This window comes from Cetorhinus maximus, chromosome 26 (genome assembly GCF_964194155.1).
Source record: "Cetorhinus maximus chromosome 26, sCetMax3.hap1.1, whole genome shotgun sequence".
In the NCBI taxonomy this organism is placed as follows: Eukaryota; Metazoa; Chordata; class Chondrichthyes; order Lamniformes; family Cetorhinidae; genus Cetorhinus; species Cetorhinus maximus.
The window spans coordinates 9,441,298-9,468,659 of NC_135904.1; the positions used below are offsets into that span (position 1 = coordinate 9,441,298).

Here is a 27,362-nt window from a genome sequence, read left to right on the forward strand (position 1 = left end):
ACCTTTAGTACTGTTGCCAAAATATTGTCAGGGCCCATAGCCTTTGTAGTATCCAGTGCCTTCAGCTGTTTCTTGAATCGAATTAGCTGAAGACTGTCATCTGTAATGCTGGGGACCCTGAGAGGAGGCCGATCATCCACTCGGCATTTCTGGTTGAAGATTGTAGCAAGTGCTTATCTTTTGTACTGACGTGCTGGGCTCCCCCATCATTGAGGATGGGAACGTTTGCGGAGCCGCCTCCTCCAGTGAGTTGTTTAATTGTCCACCACCATTCACGGCTAGATGTGGCAGGACTGCAGAGCTTAGATCTGATCCGTTGATTGTGGAATCACTTAGCTCTGTCTATCACTTGCTGCTTATGCTGTTTGGTACACAAGTAGTCCTGTGTTGTAGCTTGACCAGGTTGACACCTCATTGTTAGGTATGCTTGGTGCTGCTTATGGCATGCCCTCCTGCACTCTTCTTTGAACCAGCGTTGATCCCCTGGCTTGGTGGAGTGGAGGATATGCTGGGCCATGAGGTTACAGATTGTGGTGGAGTACAGTTCTGCTGCTGCTGCTGATTGCCTCCAGGACCTCATGGTTGCCCAGTCTTGAGTTGCTAGATCTGTTTAAAATCTATCCCATTTAGCACGGTGGTAATGCACACAACATAATGGAGGCTAATCTCAATGTGAAGGCGGGACTTCGTCTCCACAAGGACTGTTCGGTGGTCCCTCCTACCAATACTGTCATGGGCAGATGCATCTGTGGCAGGCAGGTTGGTGAGGATGGAGTCAAGTATGTTTTCCCCTCTTGTTGGTTCCCTCACCACCTGCCGCAGACCCGGTCTAGCAGCTATGTCCTTTAGGACTTAATCAGTTCAGTCAATATTGGTGCTACCCAGCCACTCTTGGTGATGGATATTGAAGTCCCCCACCCAGAGTACATTCTGCACCCTTGCCATCCTCAGTGCTTCCTCCAAGTGGTGTTCAACATGGAGGAGTACTGATTCATCAGCTGAGAGAGGGCGGTACATGGTAATCACCAAGAAGTTTCCTTGCCCGTGTTTGGCCTGATGCCATAAAACTTCATGGGGTCCAAAGTCGACGTTGAGGACTCCTAGGGGAACTCCTTGCCACTGTGCCACAACTTCTGCTGGGTCTGTCCTACCCATGGGACAGGACATACCCAGGGATGGTGATAGTGGTGTCTGGGACATTGTCTCTGAGGTATGATTCCATAAGTATGACTATGTCAGTTTGTTGCTTGACTAATCTGTGAGACAGCTCTCCCAATTTTGGTCAAGCCCCCAGATGTTAGCAAGGAGAACTTTGCAGGGTCGACAGAGCTGAGTTTGCCATTGTTGTTTCCGATGCCGGGTGGTCCGTCCAATTTAATTCCTTTGAGAGTTTTTAAATCGGTGTTGATATACCTGAGTGGCTTGCTCGGCCATTTCAGAGGGCGTTTGAGAGTCAACCACATTACTGTGGTTCTGGAGTCATAAGTAGGCCAGATCAGGTATGGATGGCAGATTTCCTTTCCTAAAGGACATTAGTGAACCGGATGGGTTTTTACAACAATCAACAATAGTTTCATGGTCATCATTAGACTTTTAATTTCAGATTTTTAAATTGAATTCAAATCTCACCATCTGTTGTGGTGGGATTCGACCCTGGTCCCCAGAGCATTATCCTGGGTCTCTGGCTTGCTTGTCCACTAATACCACTATGCCACCGCCTCCTTATATGGCTTACGGGCCATACCCTTTTTTTGTGTTCTGAAAACAAGAAGAAAACGTATTGATCTCAGCAGCAGAAGTCCAGTAACACCTTTGGGATTTTAAAAATTAAGAATATAAGTTGTGTTAACAAGAAAACTTAAGCATGCAAGATTACAGTTGCAAGTCTTGCAAAAGATTCCCCCAAAAAGACTCTCTACTTGGTCAGACCGCCAAGTAATCAGCTTCCAGGCAGCACTCCCTAATAGATGTTTAACTATAAAAATCCAGTAATATTACCCAAGGCAAACTGCTAAGCTTTCATAAAAACATACCAGATGACCTCTAAGTCTCTTCTGTCAATGTATCAGTGATTACATTGCAAAGCAATTACATTGTTAAAGACAATTGCTAGTTAAAACAGGTGATGCGCATTGGTTTTCCCATCAAAACAGTATAAACAGATACAGCTGGGACACCCTGGTGTGAGAGATACTAGGAAGTCTGTTATATTGAAGAGCTTCTCTTATGAATAAACCAACTTGTGGAAAAAGACTAGCTTTGGACTTGTTCTTCCATGATAAGCACTTAGTGTGAGTAACATGGTAGCAGAGATGAACTTTAAGCCTTGGTGATTGATTGCTGTATATGAAGTATTTTGTCTCAATTCTCTGAGGGAAAAGAAGCTTACTACTGCTGACAATTTAAGTTACGGAACGGTGGAAGGATGGTGCAAAATCGCAAGCTTTGACTATGTACCAATTTTTTCTTCGTCTCAACCATATCAACAATGGAAGGCTGAAGTTGAGATGTGGACCTGGGTTACTTCCATACCCCGAAAGAGGCAAGGTATGGCATTGGTGTTATCATTACCAGCCAAAAGTAAGATTAGGAATAAAGTATTTTCAGAATGGAACATGAATGATTTGAGTCATAAAGAGGGATTGGACCTTCTGTTACAGTTTTTGGATAAGTTTTACAAAAAGGATGATTTATTGGAAGCTTATGAAGCATGATCAACCTTTTATAGATTTAAGAAAACAGATGATCAGTCAGTGGAGGAACATATTATGGATTTTGATAAATGGAATAAGAAGTTGAAGAGATTTGAACTTGAATTCCTGGAGTCTGTATTGGCGTTTAAGTTACTCGATTGTGCACGCATCTCTCATGTTGATAGACTTTGTGTTGATGGGGGTTCAATTCCAGGGGAAAGACTCTCTCCAAGACCAAATGACAGCTGCCCTAAAAATTTCTCCAAAAACAGTCAGTCCCAGCCACTTTCTTAGCAAATATGAACAACTATGCCATGAAATAAAGGATGGAAGATTCACCAAGGCTACTTCGCCAGCTCCTTCCAAACCCAAGACCACTACCATCTAGAAGGACAACGGCAGCAGATAGATGGGAGCACCACCACCTGGAAATTTCCCTCCAAGTCACTCACCACCCTGACTTGGAACTATATCGCTGTTCCTTCACTGTCACTGGGTCAAAATCCTGGAACTCCCTTCCTAACAGCACCTGTGGGTGTACCTATACCACATGGACTGCAGCTGTTCAAGAAGGCAGCTTACCACCACCTTCTCAAGGGCAATTAGGGATGGGCAATAAATGCTGGCCCAGCCAGCGAAGCCCAGGTCCCATGAATGAACAAAAAGAAAACTCAAGATCAACTAAATATTATACAAAGATTCCAGTGCAAGGACTTGGTTACTGACAGGCTATCCGAAAATGGTCGTAACTTTTGTCAATTTGAGAACAGAGACAAAAACGGATCTGGGACGGTGACCATAGGCATTTGAACCAGAAAAATGCAAAGGGAATCGTTAATTCATGTTATTGGTGTAATTCTCAGTCTCATTACGCGATGAATTGCCCACAGCAAAAGAATCATGTTTTTGAAGTAACTCACAAGATGGATTCTTCAGAGGCTGAAAATGATGATGGTGACTGCCATGATGGAATTGCATTGGTCACTGAAAGTTTGAACCCAGTGATGAGTATCTTGATGGTCGATTCCTTCAATGTGCAGTTCTGGATAGTGGTTGCACTTCTACAGTGTGTAGGATGGTTGGCTTAATTGCTACCTGGAGTCTTTCGATGAGGCAGACCAGCAGAAGGTCAAGCAGTATGAAAGCTCTACAAGCTTCAGGTTTGGAGATGATAACACAGTAACATCCTCCAAAAGGGTAGTCCTCCCTTGTAAGATAGCAGGGATCAGTCTGTTCATCAGTACTGATGTGGTTTCTAGCGAGATACCCCTATTGTTAAGTTGATCTGCGATTATAAAGGCTCCGATAACGCTGGACATGAAGAATGATAGAGTTCGGAAAAAATGTGGAAACATTTTACTCGGTCAGGCCATTACTGCCTGCCACTAAGGAAGCCAGATATTTCTCATCAAAAAGCTCATGAAATTTTGTTAACTTCAGGGAATAAGAATTTGGTGGACAAAAAGATGATCATTTGGAAGTTACATATACAGTTTGCACAGCTGGCGCCACAGAAACTGAAAACTCTACTGCAAGATGCTGGAGTGGTTGATAAAGGATACGATGACCTTATTGAGCAAATCACTGCTCAGTGTGAAATTTGTATTAAATATTGCAAGATACTGCCACTAGCTAGGGAATTTAATGATGCAGTGGCAATGGACTTAAAAGTTTGGGACAAGGATAGGGGTTTTGTTTTACTACACTTCATAGATATGGCAACCAGATTTAGCCTATCCACTTTAATACATAGTAAGGACAAATGGACCATTGTTGATAAGGTCATGGAGAAATGGGTGGGGACAGGATTAGGAACACCAGTGAAAATTCCTGACTGATAATGGTGGGGAATTCGCCAATGAGGAATTTCGCAACATATGAAAATTTGAACATCATGGTTATGCACACTGCAGTTGATAGCCTGTTTAGTAATGTGGGAGAAACCATGTGGTGATAGATGACATGTTACATAAAATATTGGCTGATCAACCAGATTATAAATTGCAATTGCAAATAAATTGCTAGCATGGGCAGTGCATGCAAAGAACTCTTTGCAAATGCTTGGGGGGTACAGTCAGTACCAGTTGGTGTACGGAAGAAATCTGAATTTGCCTTCAGTGTTATCAGATGCTCTCCCCGCTGTAGAAGGGACCAGCAATAGCTCCATTTTTTCTGTTCTTCTGAATGGTTTGCATGCAGGCAGAAAAGCTTTCATTAAAGCTGAGGTTTTGGAGAAAATTCAGCGAGCCCTAAGGCACCACATAAGACCATCAGGAATAAAGCTTAAACAAAGAGACATGGTATACTACAAAAAGGAAAACTGGAAAGAGTGTAAAGGACCTGGCTAGGTGATAGGGAGTGATGGAAAAGTAGTAATTATGCAAAACGGCAATCAAACCGTTAGGGTACATTCTTTGAAGTTAATTGGCACTGACTACACTTTTATAGGTTCTGAACAGGACATAGAAGGCGAAGAGGCACTGTGCACTTCACTTACACACACCCTGGGCAGTTATGAGGAACAGACTACGGCAGGTATAGAGGGTCGACTGACGATGAGCAAAGTTACACTGAGGTACAGGATAAGGCTATTCGTCCAAAAGGGCAACTACCCAAAGTAGGGACAAAGGTAACATACATGCCAGAAGGGGCCAGTGTGTGGAGGGATGCCACCATCATAGGGAGTGCAAGAAAGGCCACTGGTAAATACAAACGTTGGCTAAATGTGCAGGATGAAGGACAGGAGATGAGACCAATGGATTGGCAAACCGAGATAAAGATGTGGAAGCCCAGAAAGCATGAGTTCTGACAGTGGAACACAAAGGGGTTGTGACCCCAGAAAAAAAATCACAGACTTGCGAACGGGATTCTGCTTGCATGGGAGAAAGATCATATAGCAGTAGACTAGAAAGAGAGAGGAATGTGAGTTCAGGTCATAGCTTGACAAGAACGAGAACTATAGAATGAGCTAGGAATGTTAATAGAAGTAGAAGTCCTTATGACCGAGAGGTTTTAGTAGCTGGTAATAAATTAGAAAATAAGCTGATAAAGGAAGCCATACAGAAAGAGTTGGAAGGAATTTGGGGTATATACTTAAATACCTGAAGGGACAGCCAGCCCTATTTCAAGTGGACCTGTACAGAAAAGGTACGAAAAAGGCTAAAGCGAGATTAGTAGCCCGAGGCTTTGAAGAAAGACTTAGGGATCAGGATGTCAGAATGGATTCGCCTGCTGCAGGGAAAGTGAGTTTGAAGAGTTTTTTTTAAGCTATTTTAACATCATGTTCCTGGGAGTGCAAATCTATTGATATAAAGGCTGTGTTTTTGCAGGAGGAGAAGTTTTTTTGAAACCACCTAAAAAAGCTGGTGATGTAGAAGGAAAGCTGTGGAAATTGAATAATATGGATTGAATGATGCATCAAGAGTATAGTATATTTCCGTTGAGTTTGTCCTGTTGAAAACAGGTTGCAGTCAGTTAAAGGCAGACCCTGCGATGTTCTACTGGCACCATAAGGAGAAACTAGCAGGAATCTTTATCATGCATGTTGATGATTTCTGGTTGGGAGGCTCTGTAGAATTTGAGCAATGGGTAATCAAGATGATAAAGGAGGAATTCAAGGTTGGAAGTCAGGCTTCAGGGGCCTTTAAGTACATCGGTTTAGTCATTAAGCAGAGAACGTTAGGAGTGACATTGAATCAACAATCTTATCTAGAAAATATTAATTGCATCCCTATAAATTGTGTTAGATCCTCACAAAAACAGGATCCTGCTTCTAAGGAAGAAACAGAACAATTGAGAAGTTTGATTGGGCAGTTGAACTGGTTGTGCACTCATACTAGACCTGACATGAGTTATGATGTGTTGGAGCCGAGTACTATGATGAAACAAGCTATGGTTGGGGAAGTTCTGACAGCAGATAAAACATTAAAGAAATTCAATTCAGAAAGATGCACATTCAAGTATCCAGCCTTGGGTGGAACAGAAGATATGAGGTTGGTCATTTTTAGCAACGCTTCGCATGTTAGTCTTCCAGATGGGTATTCTAGCACAACAGGGTTTATCATATTCTTGGTAGGAAAGAATGATACATGTTGCCCGCTGGCTTGGAAGGCCAAAAGAGCAAAAGGGGTAGCGAAAAGCACCTTAGCTGCTGAAACACTGGCATTAGTAGAAGTGATAGATATGGGGCTTTACTTATCCAATATACTGACAGAAATATTATATAAGGGGCAATATGAGATGTCATGAAAGTAACATTTTTTTTCAGAATATTTTTCTGGTTAATTGTTAAGTAGGTTTATGGGGATAAATATAGCTGTGTCTGTGTATGATTTAATTATACTTTGTAGTCAAGCAGACTGCAAGTTAAATCGTCAAAAGAAGCATGCTAACGAGTAAACATGGATGCTGGGTTAGCATGCAAAGTGTGAAGGGAATTTGCATTTTTACATAGATGAAGGGATATTTGAATTTCAAAGGGACCTTGGTCTATTTGCGTCTAGCCAGAAAAGCAAGGCTAAGGAATGTGTTTATGTTTCCCAAAGGTTATTGATAATATTGGCAAAATTAAAGTTTTTATATTATGAGGAAGATACAGTTTCAAATACATATGGAACAATAGAATTTACATATTAAAAAGAGAGAAACATATATAAGGGAGAATTAAAGGTTATGTGTCAGAAGACCATGTAAGATCTAACAGGAGTGTGTGAAATAGCCTTAATGGAACCTCCAGCATTTGTGCATGAGTCTGCTATGCAACGGAACTAAAGTGGGAGAAAAGCCATTTGGAGTTCTACTGTTCAGGGTATTGTGTTAACTTGCTGGATCTGTTTAAAATCTAAAATCTATTTTTGGACTTATGCCTTAAAGGGAATGTAACTGGGGTCAGGTTAATTTAGAATTTTAGAAGTTATTATAGTAGTAAATGTAGTCTTATGTATGTGCTTGAAATCTTTTATTTTGTTAATAAATATTTTAATTTTTAAAAATCTCTAAATGTCTTGGTGGACTTATTCTGAATTCAGTGCAAGCATTTCGTAATAAATACAAATTGCAAAACCATTGTGATAGCGCGACCAAGTTTCCCTCATGGATTTGATCCACCTGGCACACATCATCTGCCACGTCATAACAGAGAAAGGTTTGCCCATAGAATGTTATGTCAACAACTGGTCTGTTTGGGATAATGTTCATTCGACAAAAAGGGTCACTGAAAAAAGGCTAAGAATAGACCTAGCTAGCATAAAAGAAATCTTAAGAGAGAAGAGAGATCTCTAAGATATGATGGGTTGACATAAGTCACCAACTATCAGACTGTTTGATGAAAAGAAGTGCCTGCTCCAAGAAATTACTAAATGTATTGGAAGAAGGGTGTCTCATGTTATGCTGACGAAATGGAAAAACTTGTTTTTTTTTGCTTTATAATTGTTTACATATACATATGTATATTTGGTAAAGGAATTCTGGGATCTATAAATGTGGAAATACATAACTTTATTGCCTTCTGTTTGTTTCAAAAAGAATGTCCTTTAATTTTTCAAAAGCTTTAAAAAAAGAAAAGAGCGGAATCTGTCAATGTATCAGTAATTATATTGCAAAGCATTTACATTGCTAAAGACAATTGCTAGTTAAAACAGGTGATTTTCCCATCAAAACAGTATAAACAGATACAGCTGGGACACCCTGGTGTGGGAGATACTAGGAAGTCTGTTATATTGAAGAGCTTCTCTTATGAATAAACCAACTTGTGGAAAAAGACTAGCTTTGGACTTGTTCTTCCACGACAAGCATTTATTGTGAGTAACATCTTCCAATCTGCTGTGGAAATCCAAGACTTCAGATTGCTTGTTGCATTCTAAGACTTCTCTGGCTTTACTGGATGGCTGATTCAAACTGCATCTTCTCCAAGCCTAGAGCTGTTTCCAGGAGATCTTCCTCACACAGCCAGTAGTCCACAGCTACAGCTAACAGCTCCAGCTCCCAATAACTCAACCCCTAAGCTCTCCACAGTAACTCCAAAATACCTTTCTTCCCCCCTTTCATCTCAGGTTCCATTGTTCTCACGCTTCTTTGAAACTCCAAATATAACACATTTCCTGTTTCTATTTCTTTCCTCTGCTTTCAGGTCAATAAAATGTAATATACCCTCTTCTTTTTACAATGGAACTCCTGTAAAATGCAAACATGTTTCTTGATACCTCTGACTTCCCTTTGATATTCAAACAAACACTCAACTTATCTAAAAATGCATATGTTAGATCCAACCTATTCATTTGCACCTCAATCCTAACGCCTCTTTCCTTTCATGTTTTAAACCTCCCAGACAACCTGTTTTCTATTAACCTCTGTCCAGCTTAATTAAATCATTTACACATACACAGGCACAGCCTTCTTTACAGAATAACACAATATTCCCCAAAAATATTAAAAAGAATAACCTCCATTTCTCACACTCTTTAACCAGAATGTCTGTATTATCCCTCTCCTTAGCAAAGACGAAGACAAAGCACTCAATGGGAACCTTGCCCACATCTTCAGCATCAATGCCCAAGTTACCATGTACATTTCTGATAGGCCCTATCCTCCTACCCTTTCCTTAGTTATCCTCTTGCTCTTAATGTATTGGTAAAATTTTTGATTTTTACCTGCCAATTTTTTTGAATCTTATCTTTGCTTTACTAATTTCCTTTTTTACTTCATCCCCATACTTTCTATACTCCTCTAGGCTTCCTACAGTACACTATGCCCATAGAATCTCGCTTTTGAATACTTTTCATTGATTTGACACCATTTTCCCTTCTAGTAGCTGTATCTAGTCCACCTCTCAGATTTGTAAAATGTTTCTTTCTCCAGTTTAGAACTTTTACTCCTGTTCTTTGTCCTTTTTCATAATGATGCTAAATCTATTATGGCCACTACCTCCAAAATGATCCCCCACTGCTACTTCATTCACTTGCCCTGCTTCATTTCCTAAGACTAAATCTAGAATTGCACCCCCTCTCATTGGGTTTGTTACATGCTGGCTGAAAAAGTTCTCTTGAATGCAGTTCAAGAATTTTGTGCCCTTTGTGCCCTTCGTTTCCTAATTGATATTAGGATAGTTGAAGTCCCCAATTATTACTGCCCTATTGTTTTTGCACTCAGAAATTTACCTAAAAATTTGCTCTTCTAACTTCCTTCCACGATCTGGGGATCTTTAGTACAGTCCTGGCAATGCAGCTGCCCTCTTTTTTTATTTCTGAGCTCAACTCATTTGGCCTCATTTGATGCTTCATTTAGTATATCATCCCTCCTCACTGCTGTAATTGTTTCTTTCACCACTAATGCTACACTCCCACCTCAGTTTCTGCACCACCCACCCAGACTTCCCAAGGCTACAAACCAATAATTTATAAGCAGTTGTCTAGTCATAAGAGATTCCCCTCAACAATTAGCTTCTAATTAACTTCAGGATAAAGTTATTTTTAAACCTCTACCTGGACCAGTGGTCTTATAGTTATAGGGACAGGCATGATTACAAACAACATATATTTATTTGTTGCCTTTAACATAATGAAACGTCCCAAGATATTTCACAGGAACATTATAAAACATAGCATGTCGCTGAGTCACATAAGGTGATATTAAAAACAGCTTCATCTTGGCATTTAAAATCCCATGGACTGAAGTTTTGGGCCAGCCAATGTTGGGAATGGTGCTTTAGGAAGGATGTCAAGATCAGGGAGATGGCGCAGAAAGGATTCACCAGGGGGTGGAGGAGAGGGAGGTAATCATCATGTTCCACAAACGGTAGTTAGGAAATGGAATTGCCATCAGAAACAACGGTGGAAATGCTTATCACATTGGTAAAGAAAAATTGCATAGAAGTGCCAAAATGTGGGAGGTAAATTATCTATCCAAGTGAAAGAATTTTAATGAGTTCAGACTGATACCATTCAGCTTGGGATCATAGAACTTTAGTAATTTAGTACATCATTCCTGTGTTGTCTTTCCAAAAGAGTTATCCACTTCATCTCATTCCATTGTACTTTTGCCATTTCCTTTAAAATTTGCCTTCTTCAAATAGTGTCCACTTTCTTTTTAAAAATCATTTTTAAAAATCTCCTTCCGTCGCAATTCCATGTCCTAACAATCCCCTGTTTTAAATAAATAAAAAAGATTTGTTTAACCACACCCTTTGTTTTTGATGATGGTCTTAAATTTATGCCTTCCAGTTGTTGACTGATAAACCAATGGAAATAGCTTTCCCCATTGACTTTATTGGAACCTCCCATAATATTGGACACTGCATCATTAAATTAGCTGCACATTAGTGCTATTTATCACAATACATAACGCAAACTGGTTGGCAGTACTAGAAATAAACTTTTAACACTTTTGAATATTGATAAAAATAGAGCAACCTGAGCCTGACAACATAACTCAATTAACTTAAATTGTGTTGAAACTTGTATTTATGTGGTAATTTAGCTTATTTATTTATACTCGTTCATGGGATGTGGGCATCACTGGCTAGGCCAGCATTGCCCATCCCTAATTTCCCTCGTTCAGAGCATGTTTAAGAAATGACCACATTGCTGTGGGTCTAGAGCCACATGCAGGCCAGACCAGGTAAGGACAGCAGATTTCCTTCCCTAAAGGACATTAGTGAACCAGATCTGCATTGGTTTTGTGGTCATCATCAGACTTTAAATTCCAGATTTTTATTTATTCAAATTTCAAACCCAGGTCCCCAAAGCATTACCCTGGTCCCTGAAATACTAGTCCAGTGACAATACCACTGCGCCATCACCTCCCCATTTGTATATCAGAGTAATTGTTTCAGACCCAAAGCTTAGAACTTCTGATGGGTAGAAAATGACTTTTGCTACTTAACTGCTGTTGGTAGAATATACTTTTAATTCCATTCATATACAGAACCAGTCAAACTAAGAGTCCAGTGATTGTCATGTGTGTAATGCTCTACATTCTCCAATGATGATGAACTCTTTACACTCTGAACACATAAATCAGGAAGACAATTGTTAAAATACTTCAGACGAAAAAGAAGTCACTCCACTGGTGTGGACAGTGTGATTGAGTGTAATAGATCTGTGCGGTGGATAATTTAAATTGTATCAGATCTCATCAATATTCACAGCTCTTTTTGTTTTTACAGAACATGACAGGGTAAAGAATGCATTTGACAGTGCCATCTGCTATGACACAAATTCAGTTCAATTTCTGTTACATTATAACTGCTTCCACAACTTTCCATCTTTTCTACAGTAAGATCTCATTTACTGGGTATAATATTAGCTGCTTTTATTGTGAAACTTGTATGTTGGGACAGTTACTTATGGATATAAAATTACAATATAATACGTTTTCTACCCTCTTCTTTAAAACAAACTAAGCACTTATGCATATCCACTGAGCTACAGCTGACACCTACATAAGAAGTAGGAGCAGGAATAGGCCATGTGGTCTGCTTAAACCAGCTCCACTAAGTCAATAAGATCATGGCTGATCTTTGACCTCAACTCACTGACCTGCCTGAATCCCTTAGAATCCAAAAATCTATCAATCTCAGACTTGAATATACTCAATGACTGAGTATCTGCAACCCCTTGAGATAGAGAATCTAAAGATTCACATCCCTCTGAGTAAGCAATTTCTCCTCATCTCAGATCTAAATGGCCAACCCCTTATCTTGAGACTGTGTCCCCTCATTCTATGCTCGCCAGATAGGGGAAACATCCTCTCAGCACCTGTGGCATTTTCTCAGAATCTTAAGTTTCTTTGAAATTACCCCTTGCTCTTTAAACTCCAGAATGTTAATGTTGAATTTGTGCTGCAATAGGATACATCCTTTAAGTTGGTAATTAAGCACTTCTGTCCCCACTTGGAGCCGGATTAGGGAATCATTGCAAGAGTATATAAACCAGTTCACTCTGGGTGTCTGTGAGGAATTGGGAGGGTCTGTGACTTTGTTATCTTGGAAATAAACCTGTTTTAAAGGTACGAGTTTGCTTCAGACTCATTCTTCCTCGATATACAATTATTGGAATTAACACAGAGGGTATAGGTCTATCCTACTAAATCAGTCCTAATATGACAACCCTTTCATCCCATGAATCAATCTAGCGAACCTTCATTGCACTCCTCTAAGACAATACAGAAACTAAAACTGTACCCCAGATATAGTCTCACCAAAGCCCTGTACAATCAAAGCAAGATTTCCTTACCCTTATACTTCAACCCTAATTGCTTGCTGTACCTGAATATTTTGCCCACTCACTTTAGTCTTTTATGTTTCTATAGCATCTGTTGTCTAAGGGAAAACAGAGTGAGGCTGTAGGTATGTGGGAATGCAGATCTACATAGTTCTCACAAATGCTAATTAATATGGAGAACAATTACATATAGATTTTGATTTTTTTTTTATAGCCAACAGCAGTTCCTATAGTGGATGTAGATTGCCAGAGTTGTGCACTGGCATTTGGAATGAAGGGTTAATGAAAAGTAAATATGGCAAAACTGTTTCTAGTGTCAGGAGGGTTGGTAGGAAGAGGACACAAAGTTACGGTAACCAGCAAAAAGATTCAGAGTTGACATAGAGTCATAAAATCATTATGGCACACGAGGCCATTTGGGCCATCAAGCCCATGCCCAAAACATTTTTTTCTTGCACAATGAGTTGTGATCTAGAATACACTGTCTGAAAGGATTCTGAAAATAGATTCAAGTCACTTTCAAAGGGAATTTGATAAAAACATGAAAGGAAAGAATTACACGGCTATGGGGAAAGGGCAGGAAAGTGGGATTCATTGGATAGTTCTACCAAAGAGCTGACAAAGGCACAATGGACAAAATAGCCTCCTGTGCTGTATCATTCATGATTCTAACAATCATGACACAACTGTTATTGGAGAAATAATCAGCAGTAACTAATAAGCTGTATTAAATATTGTAATACGTTAATAAGGATTCCACTCCATTAAATAAAAATACAATCAGATCCACCTACAGTTAATGAAATCCAGTTAACATGTTCATATAGGAACTGTTTTCAATATCTTATGCAATATCTTGCCAGGAATTAACTAAAATGCTGGAAACACAATTCTCTGGCTTAATTTCACATACTTTTAACTAAGAAAATGTTCTCAAACATGAACTATTTTGCTCTAGGCTTTTAACTTGCTGCAGTTTTGGCACATTATAAACATTCAGCTTCATGCAATATGTTGCACAGTTAACCGTGCGCAGTTTATAGTTTATGATCACTCTATTCTGCGTCCTAACTGTTGAAATCAAGTCTTAAAACTGCAACTTGTTACCTTCGTCAGCCTTGTAATCTATGGGCTTTTAAGGGTGCATTTACAGTACAGCTTGACGCAATGCAATTTCACTTCACACTGATGCTGCAGTTATCGTATAAAAGCAGCCTGAAACATGTGTCAGCGCCTTGATTTACACTCCCAAGTTTAGCATTGTGCAAAGCGCACTTCACACCAATGCTAAACTTGTAAAGTCTGAATGCACTTTGAAATCCAAGGTTGGCATCACCCAATGACAAGTTGATGATTTATCTCCATTCCTCTCCTTCTCCCTTTAACCACACTACTGTCCTGCTACAATAAGCCTTGACCTTGTAGCTGCATTCCTCAAGAATAAAGCAGTTTGACGGATGAAAGTCTGTTATAGAGGATACTGAAAACCGTTTGAGTTTAGGAAAGGTTATTTCCTTTGAGGTTTGGAATTACAATGCAGTATAATGCTGTTTGCAATATTTTCTAATATTTGTAGCCCCTGACTATTTGAGCACTGTTGCCAGACTGTATTAACACAAAGTGAGGCACAATTAATGCACTTTCTGTAATTGCCCCATGCTCTGTGAATAGAAATATGATACAAATGTTTTAAAAAGGCATTTAGCCAATCATTTTGGTAATATGATCTACAAAAGAGAGTGCGCAGTCTAACTGGGTTAGCTGATTCATGGAGTTAACATTCTCAAGGTTACATTTTTCAAAACAAATATAGCCTCCTTCTGTGATGTAACCATTCCATGATTCTATGTAAAGTAGCATTGTTGGGCAAACTGTAAAACCATTTTAGTTTTGTTTATTACTGATGTTCAAAGTTATCCAGAGACAGAGAAACATTTTTTCCTCAAACTTAACTGGTAATGTCTCCAGTTTCGACCATTTCTCAAACTATTTCCTTGGGTAGATCTACTGGGGATACAGTGCAACTGTTCTGTCCAAAATTTGCAATCTCACCCAAGGGACCTTGTTTTCATCTGTGGTCTAAACTATTTCAACTGGCTATTGAACTATCGGAGGCATCATAGTTGAAGCCATGCCTAAAGTTAACTGTGGTACTCCAACTACATGCACCAGCTAACCCAGCTGAGACTGGAGATTGACTCAGGGACATTATTGGGTCTAAATGGAGCAATTTCAGTGTGCAATGCATTTACCAATGCCTTGTTGGGGCAGCTACATTACACACATCCAAATAGTGACTGGCAGGAAAAGACTTTCTGCTCCACCCTGTCCACACAACTTATGACACTTGTTGCATCATAATATATATTCCCTATCCTACTCAAAACCCTGTCACCTCCTGGAAGAGGCGAGAATACATTAAAAAACCACACCAATTTGTGGGGGAAAAAAATGTCAGAAATTCCTCTTTTCCATGAAACCACTGTGATCCTGATAATTCTATACAGAACCTACCTTTGGTATGAGGAGATCTCTACTCCAGACAGAAACAGGTTCCATGCTCGTCTGAAGGAATTCAAGAGCCAAGAGCCTGTCCCACAGGTTCACTATTTTCTACGTAAAGACCCATCTCCCATTATCTAATCTAGATCTGACTTTATACAACTTAAAATTGTGGCCCTCCCCTTCCCCACCACAGTCCTCCCTAATTATTTGTTTTCTGTTGTTGTGCGTAAGATCTCTCCACAGAGGGTTTCCAGTTTTCTTAAAGCGAACATCACTAAGGGCCACACAGTTCAGTGAAAATACAAGTAAAACATTAACGATGCATAGAAATAAACTGTGATTTTAAGTGCATTATTTCTGAAAACATTAAAAAGACATGGTGTTAAAAGCAGAAAAATACCCTGCTCACACATCACCAAAGCATTTAAGCAATTATTTAAATTATTTATAATAACACAGTTTTTTTTGTTTTAATCATTTACTGAAAAACTACATAATTAAAATTACAAATGTTCTATTTAAAAGTGACAGAAATAAAATACATCCCTGGATAAGTACTCATTCTGTGATTAGTGATTCATGAGGTACTTATGCATTGTAAAGCATAAATTATTTAGGAAGAAAAATCACATTAATTTTATTGTTACTCAGATATTTATAGGGGTGGCAGAAACAATTATATAACCCCTGAAGCATTTATGTTCAAGTCCAATCATTAACATAGGCCAAACCAATTTTGTTTAGTGCACTGGCCTAACCTCCTGTGTGTTTGCGTTTTTCACAATCTTTTTCTACCGTCTGTTTGAAAGGTATCTTCTGGGACAATGTCCTGGGCACATCCTTTTCACATATATATGATTCTACACATACAAAAGACAGAAACCCAATTAAAAAAAACCCATGCATTTAAAAAACTGTTTTAATTGCTGTTTTAACATGCAATGAGCATTAATAAACAATGTCATTGAACAGGACACTAAGCTCTGTGAATATTAATGCTGGGTCTGGTTTTCAGCCCATTGACTGTGAATGGAATGAATCTAGCCCAAATGTCATTTTAATCCATTTTTTAAAGAATGTTTCATTTGTGGGCAAATACACAGTCGTATTTGGTTCCTTGGCCATATGGACCATGAAGGTCACAGACTTGATCCCTGGCCTGTTCTGTCAGCTGATCTTCACAAGGGCGGACATAATAAACGGCTTCCGTGTTCCCTGTACTTGGGAGCATGAATGGTAATGAGTCGTATAATGGATTCCCACAGCCCGACACTACCTCACCCAGTTGGCCGTTTCTCACATAAGCTTATTCAGTATCAGCGAACTATAGAAACATCACAGTTAATCCCAATTTTATCTGCAATTAACATCTGCAAGGCTGCTTTCTCTTCATAGCTCATAACATACTTACAGCACAGAAACAGGTCATATGATCTAACAGGTCCATGCCTGTATTTATGCCCCACAAAAGCCTCCTTTCTTACTGCTTCATCTCATCCCATTAACATATCCTCTATTCCTTTCTCCTCATGTATTTACCTAGCTTCCCCTTATTCACCCCAACCACCCCATGCAGTAGGGAGTTCCACATTCTAACTATTCTCTGGATAAAGAAGTTTCTCCAGAATTCCCTATTGGATTTATCTTAATTAAATAAAAATCAGGATCAGAAACTTTGGGGGCAATTTTAACCTAACCCACCAGTTGTGAAACTAATGGGATTGGGTGCAATGCTGGTTTTAATGCCCTGGTTAACTTTATTCTCCAGAATGGAGATTAATATCAAGTGAGGTGTAAATTCAGCTGATCCTTTTTGTTTCCCGTATGGCAAGTTAGGTTTAAATTGCCTCCATTATGTCTGCCTTGTATCAATGTAGCAATTTTGCCTCTGAATCAGAAGTTCATGGGTTCAAAACTGATTGCTGGACCTCAGCATAAATTCTTGACTGGCATTTCAGTGCATTACTGTCTGAGGTGCCATCTTTCATACGAGATGTTAAATTGAGGCCCGTTTTCCTGGTCAGATGGATATAAAAATCCTGTGGCACTACTCAAAGAAAAGCAGGGGAGTTCACCTGATACACAGGACAGCATTTGTCCTTCAACTAGTACCACCAGCGCAGATCAACTGGTCATCTAATCGGATTGTTCTTTATAGCACCTTGCTGTGTGCAAATTTGTTGCTGCATTTCTCCACAAATACAACAGCGGCTACACTTCAAGAATAATTCATTGGTTGTGGAAAGCTTTAGAACCAGGCCCAGCCTACTTGTTTACCTCTTTAGTCATGTATCCTTTGTGCAGAGAGACCAATGATCTTGTGTCTTTTTTAAACTATATTTTATATCCCATGTTGATTTTGCCAAAGCTGGATGATCTCTAATTGTTTTTATCATTTGGGAATTCTTAATATCTTGTGCTTTTATTTCCTTCTTCTTTGTCTAGTTTGCAGTCTCAGTTTTATTATTTACACAAATCTATAAATAAGGTTTTTAAAGAAAATTATATCAAGTTACCAGGTTAGGACAACTTTTGTTCTTGGACAAAGTTATTACAGCGTTCAACAATTCCCCATTTACTACTGAAATTTAAATTAAAAGTACTGCGCACCTCAACTTGAGCCAGAAAAAGTAAATAAACTCAGATGACTCCATTTAATTATTATCCTTATTATTGTGACTGGGACTTGGGGAAGCCTCTTGTGCAACAAGATCAGAAAATATAAAACAGAAATATAGTGATTAAGGCCCCAGTTCTATTGATTGTCTAGCTTAAGTAATTTTTCATTACTTACATAAGATTTAATCAGGAATAGTATTTAAAGATCTCTGTTTGGCACAAGTCATTAGCATGTAATTGAACACAGAAGAAAGACTGTTAAACCTATGTTGATTACCACCTTATCTTTGAAAGGCAATTTAGACTTTCAATCAGAGCGACAAGTTTGATTGTGTAGCCCTTATTGGACATTGATCTTTTGGCAAAGTGCAGTTACATTTTCCGTTAATTTACAGTTACATGATTTCAGCTCCGATACCCAATACATTTGACCCAGGCAATGTGTAATACTAAGCAGCTGTTTAGTTTAAGGTTCTGTAGCAGTAATGACTATTAAACTAGAGTACAGAGACAGGCTGCATGCAACCTGATCGTCTGGGACAGCTTAGGTTTAAGCGCCTTTTTCCATGTTAAGGAGCTATATGAATGCAAGTTGTTATAGTTTGTGAACTTTGCAACACCGTAGATTCACAAGGAATCTGTGTGACTCTCATTAACATCATGCAATGCACTCTTGATTTAAACTACATCACAAGGCAGAAAACTTGACTTAGCAACCAGCAGTAACTGTTTCCGGTTCAAAATATCTATTCAAAATCGTATGTACCTATTCAGTGGGGATCTGCATGCGCTTTTTCCCCTTTAACTTTTCAAGAAGACTTGAGTCCATGATCCAGGTTGACACTCGAGTGCAATACTGAGGGAATGCTGCATTGTCGAAGTTGCCATCTTTCATGATGAGACCACGGCTACTCTCTCAGGTGGATGCAAAAGATCCCATGGAATTACTCTGAAGAGGAGGAAACGAGTTCACCTTGGTGTCCTGGCCAATATTTATCCCTCACCTAACATCACTGAAAAACAGAATATCTAGCCATAATTTCACCATTGTTTGTGGGATCTTGCTGTGTGCAAATTGGCTGCCACACTTCCTACATTACAACAGTAATACTCTTAAAAAGTATTTAATTGGTGATAAAGCACATTGTGAGATCCTGAAATTGTGAATGGCGCAATAGAAATGTAAGTTTTTCAATATGCAATCCCAATGTGCAGCAATTATGTCCAGTTGACCATTCTGCATGTCTGAACTTGGACAGTCAGTGTCAGCAGACTATCAAACCACAACCATGCCTTGTCCTGTCCTCATCTCATGTCTATACACATATAGTTTGCAGTAAGGGTCATAGGAATGGGAGTAGGCCATTCAGCCATTCAAGCCTACTCTGCTATTTGATCAGATCATGGCTGATCTATATCTTAACTGCATCTATCCATCTTTATTCTGTAACTCTCAATACCTTGCCTAACAAAAATCTATTGAAATTTTCAATTGACCTAACCTTCTTTGGGGAGAGTGTTTCAGATTTCTACCACCTTTTGTGTGACAAAGAACTTTCTGAAATCCCCCCAGAATGCCTTAACTCTAACTTCAAGATTATACTCTCTTGTTCTGGACTCTTCCACTAACAAAAGTTAGTTATCTCTATCAACCAATCAAATACTTTGGTCACTAGACAGTGATCAGGAGTGCTGTGGTGAACTAATTCCTCAACAATTGACATGGCTAAGGTCAGTTAAATCCGTGAAGAGTCAAATTTGATACCTTTTTAAACTGGATGACTCAGTACCACACTGGACAGTGAATTTAATTGCTGAGTCATTGAGGGAGCAGCAGCATTGCTAATTCTGAAAGAATCTGAGTCTTAATTTGGATGATCAATCAAACTATTTTGACATTTCTGTCAAAAGATATAAAATGCTGACCTTCAAAGGACGTTATTATTAGACTCCAGGAAATGCTATCTAGCACAAACTTACCTCCATCATCTCATATAGCTTTCTCTAGTTTCAGTAATGTGAAATTACTTGTGACTGTATACTGGATAGTATGAAGCAATGAATATAAGATACCTCACCAGTAACACTACATTCCCAATGTTCCTTCATAGACATAAAGATCTTTTAGTTCAAGTGCACCAGAGTTATGAAGTGCTTTCTCATAAGGAAAGAAAGAATTGTTATCTGTTAATTTCCTATTGCTTTATTCTACCCATTTAACTTTCTAAATCACCTATTTATCTAATTCGCCTCCAGCTGAGATCAGCTAATGAGCCACAGAGAGGGGATCAAACTTGAAACCTTTCTGGTCTAGCCACATTGTACTACTGAGCTATTGAGGGAGCTAATAACAGCGAAGTTGCATTGTGATGTTTTCCATCGTGCATTGGTGATTTCTATTAGTAAGGAGACAGTTACACAGGGTGTATACTTTATAACAATCCACATTTATGTAGCTCCTTTTAAGGTAGAAAAACATCCTAAGGCACATCACCAAAACAAAAGGAAAAGAAAGGATGCCAAGCCAAGTAAAATATTAGTATAGCCATAAGCCTTCAGGTATTAGATTGTGAATTGAGTAGAATAGTTCCTATGGATATGGGATGTGCCTATATTATGAAATTTCTTATATATTATAGGAAAAATTATTTGCCCATGGATTCAGTAAGGAAAACAGAGAAACCTCATGGCAGCTTTACAGGGTACTAGTGAATCCCTTGGGGCATTGCTCAAGACAAGACAGGGCCCATTATTTTGAATGATGGATAAACAGGAAGTATCAGTAGCACTCAGCTCTTAGGGAAAGAGGGTAGTCAGAAAGAGCTGATGTAATGATGGATAGTGCACAACATGTCACCATTGGGTGATTGGTTGAAGGGGTTTGGTTCTACAACTTAATTGGTTGTAGGAGCTCTACAATACCACACAGACAGAAAACTAGATAGATGGATAGATTCAAAACAAATCAGGCAAATTCCTATGGAAGATAGTATCTGGCATCATCAAACCAGCAGCTGTCAATGCATGGAGCCTGCTATGGAAATGGGCTTGTCAATCAATGTGGCATTTATGTGTCGATAGACCTGCCAATTTCAAACAAGTGAAACTGTTGCTACTTTCTAGAATTGTAGAATTTTTTGGAGTGATTATACAGGTGGGAAAAAGTACAGGGCAATTATCAAGATAAAATATAGGGAAAATTGCAGAATGTGCCAGTAAATTATTACAGTGGTCTGGGAACATTTCACAGATATGCCTGAGTGATGATTTCATTTAAAGTACGAGCCTAATGGGATGCGGTCATAGTTGACAGGTGAATTTCAATGTAAGTAATACTGTGGAGACTGAGTTGTGATCTCAATTACATCAGACAGGTGGTGAGCAGGTTAGTTTCCAGACACTTACGTTATGTTGTTGTTGAAACAGACACTAGGCAGCTACGATGAGCAGCTTTACTTTTTCCTACAGCTAACTGTTTAAAAGTGCAACGTTGTTTTGTTAAACTGTCTTGCAGATTGGTTTACATACCACACAATGACATAGACTTGGGGTGATGTCATTGTGGCCACTGATCACAAAATGGTGCGGACTCTTCCATCACAAACTTACCAGTAGAGTTTACATCTAAGGCAATGGGGATATATGATGGTTTCAGAATTAATGCACTGCAAATAACCTATCAACTTGCAGTGCACGAGGAGTATAAAGTAGCTTGCAGTTAAGAATGGGCAACTTGACTCAATCTGCAGGCTTGTTCTTTGATTGGGCTTATCTGTCCTCAATTACAACTTACTATATGATGATGCCTCCATTATTCTTTAATTCCCCAGGCTCCTAGAATTAGGTCCTTCTTTTATATTAGTGTGTCTTCTAACAGTTCATAAATCTGTTCCACGTAGCAATCTTTATAATGGATTGTCTGAAAAGTATTAGAAAAACTTGTGATTATGGGAATAATTTATGATTCATTATAGGTATTAATTATAATTCTTCAGGTACTACTTTTATAGCTCCCACTTAATGCCTTTCTGACTGAAAGCTAAATTAAAGGACAGTATAAACGTCTCATAATTTTTACATTTTAGAAAAAAATATGGTGTTTAGTAGAGAACACTTGCATTCTTAATGACAATTCCAATAAAAAAAATTAACCCCTCAGTTATTTCTGTATGATGGAAGGACTGTTTTAGCATAAACCTATGCAAGCGACTAACACAGCTTAGTAGAACAGCTCCTGTTCTGATGAAAGGTCATCGCAAACTGAAATGTCAACTTTGTTTCTCTCCACAAATGCTACCTGACCTGCTTCTTACTTCCAGCATTTTTTATTTTCATCATAGCTTACTAGAAATGGTTACTATGATGTCTTCTGTTATTTTCCTTTTGTTTTTCATTTTATTTTCCTTTCTTCCAATATTTGTAATCAATTCTCAACTTTTATCTCTCCTCTCCTTAAGGCAGTGACTCATATTACTTTAGTATATGATTGCCAGAAGACTTTTGGTATTTCATCCAAGTGGCCTTTTTCCATCCATGACCTTGGACAAAGAGCATGACAAACTTTTTATACATAGTTCAATCTGATCCAGTCCTCACTTGATTCCTATATCTGTGCTTTCTAGCAGGGGAACATTGTATAATCATCAGGAGCTAGGACCCAAGTTAATTTTCCTCCTGCCTAGACCAGGAACAGAAGCCAATTGTGGCATTCTACTGCTGATCTTTTTGCAGGCACCCATGATTTAAGGGGAGAGCAGTTTTACCCTTTCTCACATCTCACAAGTTACCAAAGTTTCATATTCATGAAATTGCTAAGGGGAACTAGGTGTTGCAATGGTGTATTGATGACCACAGATCTCTGTTGGTGGGACTGAATGCAACCAGATTTGTGGGATGAAAGTTTCTCCTGTTTGTAAATATAAAAGGGCGCATTAAGATATTTCAAGTCTCAGTCTAATTTCTGGTAGGGTAAGTATGGTGCCACAATGCAAACAACTCAGAATTCAGCACTAATGGACAATTATCCTCAACCCCCAATTCTACCACACGTATCCATTTCCCAGACCAGTCAACAGTGGCTGAATGATGACTGTGATAAATGGGAAAATCCCACCACAGTGAGATTGGGAATAAGGCAAGGGATGATTTACTTTTCAGTCAACTCTAACACATCTGGGATTACCTGCTGCTGACAGTGGGTGGCCAAAATAGGAACATATTCCATTTTTTAATACTAATTTCCTCATTTTGAGCACAAGTATCACAAAAGGTTTTTCTTAATCCAAGCCTTGTGTCAACCTTCTTAAAACTGCTATTACTTACACTTTACAAAGTCTGAATTTCCTATGACATCACTTGACTTTTTGACTTGACTTCCTATTTTTAAAAAAAATTTCCTACAACATCACTTGACTTGAAATGACCAGGATATGAGCATAAGAAAACATGTGTTTTCAATACCCTAGTTGGTATAGCATGGGCTACAGTGGAATATAGACAAAGGGGAGAACATGAGAAGGTCAGTCAATCCATTGGCACAGTCCTGCTGACACACCACATACAATTACACTGTTGTGGATTTACCAACTTATTTAATCCCCCAGGGGAGCTGGTAAACATGGGAAAACCTAAGGGGAAAAATGAAATTACTTCCTAACCCCCCAAAGGCAATTGAGCATAAACTCCAGGATAATTGTTGTATTAGGACAAAGAAATTGAATAATAGTTCTCAAAACAAGGTCAGAACTACAGGGATCTTTGTTAATGACTGAAATGAGTTATTATCATGAAAAGTGATTATAGAATCATTTACCTATATAATTAAGAGTCTTGTATCTAGTGCATTTGTGTCAATTATGAGAAAGTACCCATCAAATTTCATTGTGTCACACTTCCTAAATGCCTACTTGCAAAGTGTCCAAATCTCTTGAAAACCCTGATTGGTTCATGTTTGAAACAGCAGCCAATCATTTTCAGTGGAATGATACTGTTTGCCTCAAATACAATTAAACAGGAAGAAAGCAACAATGAGCAATCAACAAATAATAGTAGGGAAGGAACCAATCATGAACAGATCAGCAGCAATAAGGGCTACTCATAAAAAGCCAGGGCCAGGAAGCAATAGATTGACAAGTGATAATTATGCTCAAAATTTTCTGGATGTGTTTTCAAACCACCAAAATATATTTTAACATCAGAAACAGTTGCAAAATCAAGTAATTTGTAACAAAACGATTAAAGATATATCAATTCAGTGTTTAGAAGTTTACAGTAAAGTTTCCCTTAAGGTTTAGCCCCTTTCTGGGGCCCAAAGCTTGAGTTCTACAATGTTTCTGGGGTAAGTGGGTAAGCTGAGGAGTGTAACTCCCAGAACCCAGCTGAAAGCTACCATCAATTACTCAAGCAAAGCAGGTTGCCAACTTTACTGACAAAAATTCATGCCATACCATCCCAATAATCAGTCTTGCTGGTTGTCATGAAAGGGTACAAACACCTATAACTTTTCTTTCAGGTATAAAACAAGTGGGGAGTAAAACACCAGCATTTCTTTCTATTTGACATTAAGATATACAATCCAAGACCAGGAGCCATAAATAAAAAGATAGTCGCTAATAAATCCAATAAGGAATTCAGGAGAAACTTCAGGGGAAAAAGAGTAAAGAGACAGAGCTACAGGGACAAGATAATTTGAAAGGTATTTAGAGAGAGAAAAAGAAGTAGAGGCAGAGAGAAGTGAAAGCAGATAAATAAGAAAGAGAGAGAAAAAAATGGATGCTGAGGCATTTTCCACCCAGTGACTATAAACGGGTGAAAAATCTAGCCTTTTTACAGAATTTTTGAAAAATTGATCATGTGCTAGATCATTAAATTATATATCTGTCACGCTTCAGAAGTCAAACTTAAAAGTGTCATAATTATAAAAAGAAAGCCAGTTATTTCATGCCGAATTCATCTTACTTGGTGCTGTACATTCACAAAGACCTACCGATATGCAAATATCTTTCACCAACACTGACTGACCTCAACAATGTTTACACACTTGAGACTTTATAGCCTTAAGGAGACACACTAGCTCAAATTAACTCTACCTTAGGAACTGAATGATACACTGGGCATCACATGATATAGCAATCCTGTCAGTATAAAACATTGTGCCATCCAACCTACAAGCATTGATTAGAGATCCACAGCTGTTAAATAATACAATATAGAACATGTATCCTCTGGTTCATCAGCATAAAACAACATAGAAGATACTTCTTAAAAAAAAGATGCAGTGCTATGTATTTTGGTCACATATCTGAGCCTTGTGATATTCTGCTGCACCAGTGTTTCTATCTCTGCCAAGACCGCTCTATAATTGATACCAATATCTAACAGGGTCCCAAACTGAATCATCTTACAATCTACACTCCCCCACCCCCACCTCTCTGTAGGTAAGCTCTACGAATTCTCTCCGCCCATCCACACCCACAGCTGAATGATTGTAAACTCACTGTGTTAAGGATCAACATTTCGAATTGATGTTCTAACACCATGACAGCAGCAGTGTCTTTCATCAAACTGCAAGAGATCACTACACTTCGAGGGATCGGTGAAGCTGGCTGCAGTTATGTGTCTGTCTCTCTTGGCTTTGAAAACTGCACAAGAATAAAACAGTAAAAATGTGTCCCTCACAATTGAATAAAGGTCTCAATCACAATATGTTCTATAGGCATGGGGGATGCCTGAAAAAACACCAGCCAATCAGTCTACAACCCTTGGGAAATGCTCAGAATGTGAGAACCTAGTTTACAGGACCAATGAAAACAGTTTGTTTTTATATAGCACCTTTAACATAGCAAAACATTCCAAGATGTTTCTTATAGCATTGTCAAACAAAATTTTACACTGAGCTATTTAAGGAGATATTAGGACAGATGATCAAAAGTTTAATTAGAGAGGTAGGATTTAAGAAGCATCTCAAAGGAGAGGGAGTCAGAGAGGTTTAGGGAGGGAACTCCAAACCAGCTTGTATTTCACCTCTTTTCTATTTTTCCTTAGTTCTGTTGAAGAGTCATACGGACTCGAAACATTAACTGTGTTCCTCTCCGCAGATGCTGCCAGACCTGCTGAGTTTTTCCAGGTATTTTTATTTTTGTTTTGGATTTCCAGCATCTGCCGTTTTTTGCTTTTATCCAGAGCTTAGGGCCTTGGCTGCCACTGGCGTGATAAAAATCCGTAATCCGCAAGAGGGCAGAATTGGAAGAGTCCAGAGATCTTATAGGGTTATGGGGCTGTAAGAGATTACAGAGATAGGGATGGTAAAGGCCATGGAGTTATTTGAAAACCAAGTTGAGAATTTAAAAATCGAGGCCGAGAACAGGCTCATAAGCACTTAATGGCGCCATAATCATTCCTAATTATTTCTATCATCTTGGCAAGCTGCATGTTTTCCCATATTTCATGAATAACAAACCCGGAAATGTCACTTCCCTTAACTGTTCTATGGAAATGCATATTTCCCTCACTGATATTAGAGAAGAATAAGAGTCATCAAATGTTCATAGATATGAACCATTGATGTTGTTTCTGGTCCAGATCTATGGGAGCATTCTGTCTAGACTACCTGCTCCTTGCACTGCTGTACCCAATTTAAATGGTCAGTGGGAGTGGTGGCTGCCGGCGACACTGCATCCACCAGAGGCCCAGGAACTTTGTGGGACCCTAGAACAAAGGTAAGGGCAGAATGCAGGGTGGGGGGGGTGGTGGCAGTGCCAGAGGGCTCAGAGGCAGGAACAGATGGGTGTCTGTCAGCACCCCCTTCCCCTTCCCGATGCCAGGTCCCTTATCAGGCACAAAGAGCCTGATGATTAGGGACCCTCCCACCCCCGGGAGGCCGCTAGTAGGTGGCCTTCCAAGGATGTGGAAAAGCTGTGTGTCTCCCGTTAAATGCCTGGGCCACCACTGAATTGTGGTGACCTCAGGGTTAATGGGTGTCAATTAGCTCATTAACGAGCCTAATTGGTATCCCAGCAGCCGAAGTCCTGCCTCAGCCCCTTCCGCCTTCCAATTTAATCCGGGGAGGCTCTCCCGCCGTGTCCCATGGTTAGGTGGGCCCAGCCACCACAATTTCCACCACAATAGGCTGCATTAAATCCAGCCCCTAGAATGAATTTCTTATGGATTTAAACAGGGCAGACCTCAAACTGTTAGTGTTTATAACAGGTGGTTTCCTAAGACTGACCAATTTCTCTCCTCCTCTTGTGATGTGCTGGGTTATCATTCTGTGAGCACTGATCATCTCTCAGCACTTAATGGATAAAGGTCTGGCCCATACGGTACTAAG

General features: G+C 39.2%; 2 long non-coding RNA genes across 2 annotated transcripts; both read right to left on the minus strand.

The window, feature by feature from the left end:
• Positions 1-1,571: 1,571 nt before the first annotated feature.
• Positions 1,572-2,533, minus strand: LOC144668268 (uncharacterized). Its single transcript, XR_013573467.1, has 2 exons — positions 2,458-2,533; positions 1,572-1,758 (listed from the first exon to the last, which is right to left on the minus strand). It is a non-coding gene; the product is annotated as an uncharacterized LOC144668268 (long non-coding RNA).
• Positions 2,534-14,005: 11,472 nt separating this feature from the next.
• On the minus strand, positions 14,006-25,550 carry LOC144668267 (uncharacterized). Its single transcript, XR_013573466.1, has 3 exons — positions 25,531-25,550; positions 21,828-21,953; positions 14,006-16,275 (listed from the first exon to the last, which is right to left on the minus strand). It is a non-coding gene; the product is annotated as an uncharacterized LOC144668267 (long non-coding RNA).
• Between the last annotated feature and the right edge of the window lie 1,812 nt (positions 25,551-27,362).